At 33.9% G+C, this 8784-nt stretch overlaps 1 long non-coding RNA gene across 1 annotated transcript; it reads left to right on the forward strand.

Annotated features, from left to right (window-relative positions):
* The first annotated feature begins 3450 nt into the window (after window positions 1–3450).
* Window positions 3451–6679, forward strand: LOC143083125 (uncharacterized). Its single transcript, XR_012980556.1, has 3 exons — window positions 3451–3544; window positions 4905–4944; window positions 5862–6679. It is a non-coding gene; the product is annotated as an uncharacterized LOC143083125 (long non-coding RNA).
* The last annotated feature ends 2105 nt before the right edge of the window (window positions 6680–8784 follow it).

Consider the following 8784-nt stretch of genomic DNA (forward strand, 5'->3'; position numbering starts at 1 on the left):
ACATATAGAAAATAAATCACTTAGTACCATTAAGTACTAGTAATTAGTCTGAAGGCCATTACACCATTCATTAGAAGGACATGATAGATTATTAATTTTATCACGGAAGATCAAACTGCTATTATAAGCTGTAACAGTATAAGATGCGTGAACATTGGAATTTGTTTTTGTGATATTAAACTGTGCAATATATATGATGTAATAACTTCAATTTTGGTACAATTTTGTCGTCTGCATTGGGTTTTTTTTTTATTAAACTTTCAATAGTGCAAAATGCACTTGAGCATTAAACTCCTAACAGGGTACTTACTATCTGGTCTGTTTCCAGGGTACGCACTCAAGCATTGAACTCCAAACAGGATAAGACCTGGTTTCTTTCCAGGGTACGCACTCGAGCATGAAACTCCAAACAGGGTACTATCTAATGTGTTTTCAGTGTGAGCACTCGAGCATTAAACTCAAAACAGAGTAAAACCTGGTTTGTTTCCAAGGAAAGCACCCGATCATTGAAATAACAGGGGATTATCTGGTTTATTTCCAGGGTAAGCACTTGAGCATTAAACTCCAAACGGAGTACGACCTGGTTGTTTCCAGGTTAAGCACACGAGCATTGAACTCAAAACAGAGTAAAACCTGGTTTGTTTCCAAGGTAAGCACCCGATCATTGAAATAACAGGGGATTATCTGGTTTGTTTCCAGGGTAAGCACTTGAGCATTAAACTCCAAACGGGGTACGACCTGGTTGTTTCCAGGTTAAGCACACGAGCATAGAACTCCGAACAGGGTACTATCTTGTCTGTTTCCAGGGTTAACACTCGAGCATTGAACTCCGAACCGGGTACTATCTAGTCTGTTTCCAGGGTAAACACTCAAGCATTGAATTCCAAACATGGTACGACCTGCTTTGTTTCCAGAGTAAGCATTTGGGCATTGAACTCCAAACAGGGTACGACCTGGCTTGATTCCAGGGTAATAACTCACGCATTGAACTCCAAACAGGGTACAACTTGGTTTGTTTCCAGGGTAAGCACTCGAGCAATGAACTCCAAACAGGGAACGGCCTTGTTCGTTTCGAGGGTAGGCTCTCGAGCATTGAACTCCTTAAAGGTACGGCCTGGTTTGTTTCCAGGGTAAGCACTCGAGCATTGAACTCCAAAAAGGAAACGGCCTGGTTCGTTTTGAGAGTAGGCTCTCGAGCATAGAACTCCTAAAAGGGTACGACCTGGTTAGTTTCAAGGGAATGCACTGGAGCATTGAACTTCAAACAGGGTACTATCTGGTCTGTTTCGAGGGTAAGCACTCGAGCATTGAACTCTAAAAGGGTACTATCTGGTCCTTTTCCCAGGTATTCAATAGAACATTCAACTCCTAACGGGGTACGACTGGGTCTGTTTCCAGGGTATGTATTTGAACAATGAATTCTTATCAGGGTACAACCTGGTCTGTGTCAAGGGTTTAAGGCTATCAATGAGGGTCTGAATGGATTTACAGAATAGTGAATCATAAATATAAAGAATACAGAAAAAATGGATACTTTAATACAAGAATAGAAGAAGCGTGAACATTGGAATTTGTGTGTAGGATATTAAGCTGTAAAATATAATGTAAAAACTTAAAGGTATAACAGTTTTTTCGTCTGCTTTGTTTCTATTAAACCTTCGATAGTTCAAAATGCATTTGAGCATTGAACTCCTAACAGGGTACTATCTGGTCTGTTTCCAGGGTACGCGCTCGGGTATTGAACTCCAAACAGACTACTATCTGGTCTGATTCCAGGGTAAGCACTCTAGCACTGAACTGCAATCAGGATGCGATCGACCTGGTTTGTTTCGAGGATAAGCACTTGATCATTCAACTTCTTACAGGGTACGACCTGGTTTGTTTTCAGGGTAAGCACTTAAGCCTTGAACTCCAAACAGGGTACGACCTGGTTTATTTCGAGGGTATGCACTTGAACATTGAACTAACATGGTACTATCTGGTCTATTCCCAGGGTAAGAACTCGAGCATTGAACTCCTAACATGGTACTATCTGGTTTGTTTCCAGGGTATGCAATTGAGCATTGAACTCCAAACAGGGTACGACCTGGTCCTTTTCCCAGGTATTCAATTGAACATTCAACTCCTAACGGGGTACGACTAGGTCTGTTTCCAGGGTATGCATTTGAACATTGAATTCTTATCAGGGTACAACCTGGTCTGTGTCAAGGGTTTAATGCTATCAATGAGGGTCTGAATGGATTTACAGAATAATGAATCATAAATATAAAGAATACAGAAAAAAATGGACACTTTAATCATGTTAATACATAAATAATGAATAAATAAGATGGGGGGATGAAAAACACTTAAACAATAGCCTAAAATAGTAGAAAATGCAGGAAATAAGCCATCATCCATTTTTACCATGACTATCATTATACATGTACGTCTGACGCGCGTTTCGTCTACAAAAGACATCTTTGTCGATTGAATAAAAAAAGCAAACAGACAAATAAAGTACGAACTTGAAGAGCATTGAGGACGCCAAATCAGAAAGTTGAAAATATGAAGATGTGGTATTTTTCCCCAACCCGTTCACCCACACAAACGTACACCTTTACTGTGCTATAATCATAATCTATAATAACAGAAAGTGGTTAACATATTTGGTGTTACATCAAATAAGAAAAAATGAACCAAGATGTAGGACAGATAACTGGTCAACATCTCGCGTGATTTTCCAGTCTGAATCAAAAATTAATGCTTTCACACATGCCCCCTCATTTGACGTTATAATTTGTCAACCACAGCATAAAGTATATACCTTTTCGTAACATGTCTAAAAGTATCATTGGTTTAAAAGCAATTTTGTTTTTCATATAGGGGATCGGCATGCATAATCATAGATTTTCCTTAAAACATAATATAACCATAATTTTATTCTTATTAGGTGAAAAGTGAAAAAGTAAGACCAATGTCTCCAAAAGTGTTGCTAGACCACGGTTGCCGGTTTTCTCGTACATTTCTGTGAATTTAGCAATAGAAAAATAACAACTAAAGTAAACTAAAGCAAAACCAGTTTATATCTAATAATATTAGTTAAACGTTTTTTGAAACATGATAGTTAACAAATACAACAGCAATGTCATATATAAAAAAATATTTTGGCTTCTTATAAATATAATCACTAGATCTACCACAATAATAATATTTAATTCGTGAAGGCAAATTTAACACATTTTGCATGTACGAATTGTACATCATGTATATATGTATATAAGTGTTTTGCATCAATTTTCATATATGTTTTGCTTATAAATATCAATTGTTCTATATGACATCAGCAGTACGTGATCATATTTGTACCGTGTGAAAAGGGGAGGTGTTGGTATTATAAATGCGAAACTAAATCACATACACTTATCTACCCGTATTGAATTTCCGTTCGATAAATAACATAAAAAAGCATACAACATGTACAAGTTAAAAATAAGCACACTATTTGTACAGGTACAAACAAAATGGTTAATTGTCAGATTGCCTGTACCGATGTATTATGTTGGTAAGTGTGGTTTATTCAACCCATTTTATTTACATTTGTGTGATCTTAATTTTTAAGCAGTATGTATTTGTATCATTGTATTGTAGGCTCAATTATAGGATTTTTGTACGTTAAACTGAACTCTAGTATTTAAAAATAGAAATGTTTAGTTTGGATGTTCAGTTTCATATTACATATATACACGGTAGTTTATTAAACCTCCAAGATAAAATGTTTGCTTTCTTTATAACATTGATGTAATATATAATATACATATATATACATATAATACATTCATATAATATTGTCATCTCTTTAACTTCTCCCGTTCGACAGTAAATTAAATTTTCCTAAAGTGGATATATAAATACCCTGCCACATCCGATCCGAATAAAGACAGTAAAATTCTATCTAAAGTGGATGTATATAAATACGCTGCTTCGTCAGATCCCCATAAAAACTATATATTTTAGACATCAACAACTTTGTGAAACCTCTATGGAATGTTATAACTCTTGATCAACAGCTTTTTTCATCTGAAGAAAAAAAAGTTTGGATTTGACATGTTTGAATTTCTTTTATATTTTTTTGTATTTTACTGATGAATTTCTATTTAGCATTCGGTATTAGCAGCCGTTAAAATTGCAGACAAATACAGTGAAACTTTTGTTTAGCGACACCCTATAATATTTTCATTTAAGGCGGATGACCCAAATTGCATAAAAAGGCAAAATAACAAACAAAACAAAAACTCCGAGGAAAATTCAATAGTTCATAAATATTTGTTATGTGATTGATAGTTATACTATTGTTGAAGTTTCAACGCCACGATTGGCACTTTTAAGCCATAAGGGTTAATCCAACATACACCCATTTTACAGTAACAGTTAAATATGATGTTAATTTGTTTTCATTCTGAACATGCATGAAATATCTGCCACTGGACATAAACCAAACATCAAACAGTAAATCAATCAGCACTTTTGGCTGTATCATACCCACAAGTTTCTTTTGGTGGAAGAAAACCGAGAAACCAGAGAGAAAAAAAAAGATATTTCTTTTCTATTAAGATCGGGATTGGTACTCACAACCTTAGTAGTTGCAGGCTGGTGATTACCACTTGTCCATGCACCAAGGCTTTAAGATATATGTACCTAGATAAGTCCAAATCTACATAGAACTATAGCAATTGTGGGATCGGATCATAATATAATCCGAGTTATAAAATTAGTTGAGGGGAACTACTTTTTACCGGCTCAGTTTCTACAATTTTAATACGACCACAAGTACACGTATTATATTTCATTAATAAATAAATAAATAAATTATAAATCGGTATTTTTTTATGTTTGATTATTATAACGCCTTAATTTATTTGTAGTTCACCTATGGAAAGAATCGAAGAAAGGATATAACAATATGTAAGATTTATTTAGAAAATTTTTACGATTTACAAGTATCTCTCATTTTTAATTTTTGACATGTTGCATTAAAGTAGACAAGATAATCTCTAAATATATAACAAACACACTTATCCCGTATATATATTGTATATTATAAACGAGTCTAAATTGAAAACTACGTTCAAACTTATGATTGCGTTGGATAAAAACCGCAATTTTTATACGTGTGCATGTAAAACAAATTTCGTTGTAGAAGGGTCTAAAAACAGCACAAACAACATTTTCCAAAAGACCAAAAAAGTGAAAAAGTATATTTAAACAAAACGCATTTGACTAACAGATCGAACAACTGATGTTCTTTAACCCTGCTGACTGCCATTGGCGATTGCCAAATAAAATTGATCACAAGATGTAACAAAATGGATCTTAATATAAATTATATTATATATATATACAAACTGTTTTAGTCAAGTAGGGGCCTCTTATAGTTTACTATACTGGCAGTGTTGGTTTTGCTCATTTTTGACGGCCATACTATTGGATATATATTTGCTTCCATCTAAGATATTTTGGTTTCTGGTTGATATATAGGTGTTTCGTTTGCAATCATACATAATCAACTTATTTTCATGTAGGAATATGCAACAGGCATTACACTTATGTTTTTTTTTCAAAAGACATTTTTAATTGTTTTGTGGTTATTTGCATTACTCAAAATGAAGATGGGGATGTAATTATAAAAGTGCATTTTTTCATTGATGTTTTATGATTTTCAAATTAATATTGAGAATTTATCCTATATACTTTCAGTATCATTCTTCTGCAATATATTTCAACTCGACTATAAGGGTAAAATTATTTAACTTAAGTCTTGTTTGCATAGTTAAACATTTTTATTTTGATATTTTACTTCTTCCACTACTTATTTTTTCCAGATTCAATATGTTGTGCCGTCATTTTCTGGATATCGTTTGGTCCCGTTAAAAAAACTTTACATTGGACGATGTTGGACAATTCTCCGAGAGGAAAATTTAATGAAGGTGTGCTTTGTGCAGAGTTTGTTGGTGGTTTTGGCAACCATATATTCCAATTTGCATCGACGTTCGGAATTGCAAAATCCAAAAATATGACTGTGATGATAAAAAGTGATTCATTTCTCAGCAAAGTATTCAAAATCAATGTAACATTTAGCAAAAATGAAAAATTCTGCAAACAACAGAAGTCACGTAACGAAAAATATCCTGCTACTTATGATCCTAGTTTAAGACAGTTCAACTCATCTAATAGTTTCCGTTTAGGAACGTATCTTCAGTCATGGAAATATTTTGATGAATACGAAAACGCTCTCAGAAACCATCTGACCTTTCGTGGTCACATAATCAAAACAGCAACTAACATAATAAAACAAATCTTGACAAAGTATTCTATATCTAGAGCCAACGTGACGTTAGTTGGTGTTCATATTAGGCGAGGTGATATGGTAAACAATAAACAAGGTTTTGCTGTAGCTACGCCCGAATATTTATCGAAAGCAGTTGATTATTTTTTAAACAAGTACAAAAACGTTATATTCATTGTAGCATCGAATGGGTTAGAATGGGCAAAACAAAACATGCCTGGGAATATTCGTGTAGAATATGTTCACGAAAAAAGAACCATTGACATGGCAACATTATCCTCCTGTGATCACACTATTATGACTGTTGGTACATTTGGTTGGTGGTGTGCCTGGTTGACAGGAGGAGAAGTGGTATACTTCAGTAGGCCAGCAGTAAAGGGTACTTGGTGGGACAAGAGAATTAATATACGTGATCACTTCTATTCCCATTGGATTGGGATACCGTGATTAACTTATGGAAATATTTTTTAGGCCGAAACAGTTTTAATGAATCGTTTTTAATAAAACAGAAAACTGCGTTTAAAAGGGATTTTTTTTTTCTTTTAGAACAAAAGAATTCACAAGGGTTTTTTTTCTCAAACATTTGACGTAAACTTGATGGGTATACAATAAGGAAAATAAACGAATCGTTTACCAAACGAAGACAAATAATGCAAAGGAAAATAAGAGAAATAGGTTAACGTCGAAAATCTATATTCCATCGTATATGTCTTTGAAGTAGTCTATAAAAAATGCGGCCCCTTTATAGCTCGACAGAAATCTTCGTGTCTACGGTTTGTGCCATTATATTCTTATAACATGTACTCGTGGAATTCTGTTTAGTAATCAATTGATAGATTAACGTTAAATGCCACTTTCTGCACTATTGTGCTATTTCGTGGCGGTTTGTTTTAATTAGTGGGTTTTTTAGCCATGGTGGTGTCAGTATTTTTTTTTTCGAGTTTTACATCAAACAATTCTTTCCTTTAGTATATGTACAAAAGGGCACGTCACTTTTATTCTGTATTTTAACTGTTTTGATATTGTAGCACTTTCAATATTTCGTAATATGGTCACCGGCCTACAGAAATGGCAATAAACCTCAAATACAGGTGTTCAGCCTCAAACATACACAGTGTCGAATGATCAACTAATGACAATATTAAGAGAAAATTGAAATCCAATACAAATAGATATAAGAAGATGTGGTATGAGTGCCAATGAGACAACTCTCCGTCAAAGTTACAATTTGTAAAATAAAAACCATTATAAAGGTCAAATTTCTGTCTTCAACACGGAGTTTTGGCTCACACCGAACAGTAAGCCTAAAAGGGTCCCAAAAATAACAAGTGTAAAACACTTCAAACGGGAAAACCAACAGTCTAATTTATATTTAAACAAACCCAAAGAAACGAGAAACAGTTATGAGCCACATCAATAACCGACAACTACTGAACATCAGGTTCCTGACTTAGGACAGGTGCAAACAAATGCAGTGGGTTTCAACGTTTTAATAAGTACCAATCTTCGCCCTTACCCGAAACAATTATTAGTGTTACATCACAACATAAAACGACACACAATACAATAGCAATTGAAATGGCTTAACTCAATCAAAAGACATAAAAAAAAGACGTGGGAAAAAAGTAAAACATGATGTATTGTACAATACCGTATGACTACTCCACACTAAAGGGGGTTCTATTTACTAATTGGAAACAGGCAAATACTTTGGAAACAGGCAAAAGTATGCAAAGGAAGATAACTCAAATCCCCATATATAATAATTTTGTTTAATACAGACGAGTACTATGCACTGTATGAATTCGCCGATGTACAACACATTTATGATCGCAAATATATACATAAAAGCCTACTTAAAGAAATGACAAATCGTAATAATCATAAGTACCAGAATCAAGATCGATATGTAGAGATGTCCTTATTCTTGAAAATATATATACTTTATTCCAATAAGAATTAAATTCCTTATGAACTGAGTTGTCTGTTGGTTTCAGAGATTGCAAAGAGTTATACACGAGGAAATGTGTCCATAGTATACCAAGCATGTGCATGTGTTTCAAAGTTATTATTTGGCATATTATATGATAATTTTAAAAGCCCCTCCCCCGACAAATTAAATATTAGCATAGTTAGTATAATAGTCTTAGTTTTGATTTTGTAAATCCACTCAGGCTATAGTAACACATATATATATACATAGTTTACCTTTCTTAACTGCCGTTTTAAACTCAAATTGGTCCTCACTGTGGTCTTTTTATCGGAAGACTATAGCTACTGCCACTAAAATAATTTAGTTAAGGAATTACTGTAATATTTTTTCTGTCTATGAAAAAATAACATAAAAAATTTGGTGCACACTGAATAACGCGCGTAGCGTGTTATTTAACAGTGTGCACAACATGTTTTGATGTTATTTAGATTAGACAGAAAAAATATTTCAGTCATTTCTTATAATT

The sequence above is a fragment of the Mytilus galloprovincialis genome, chromosome 7 (assembly GCF_965363235.1).
Source record: "Mytilus galloprovincialis chromosome 7, xbMytGall1.hap1.1, whole genome shotgun sequence".
In the NCBI taxonomy this organism is placed as follows: domain Eukaryota; kingdom Metazoa; phylum Mollusca; class Bivalvia; order Mytilida; family Mytilidae; genus Mytilus; species Mytilus galloprovincialis.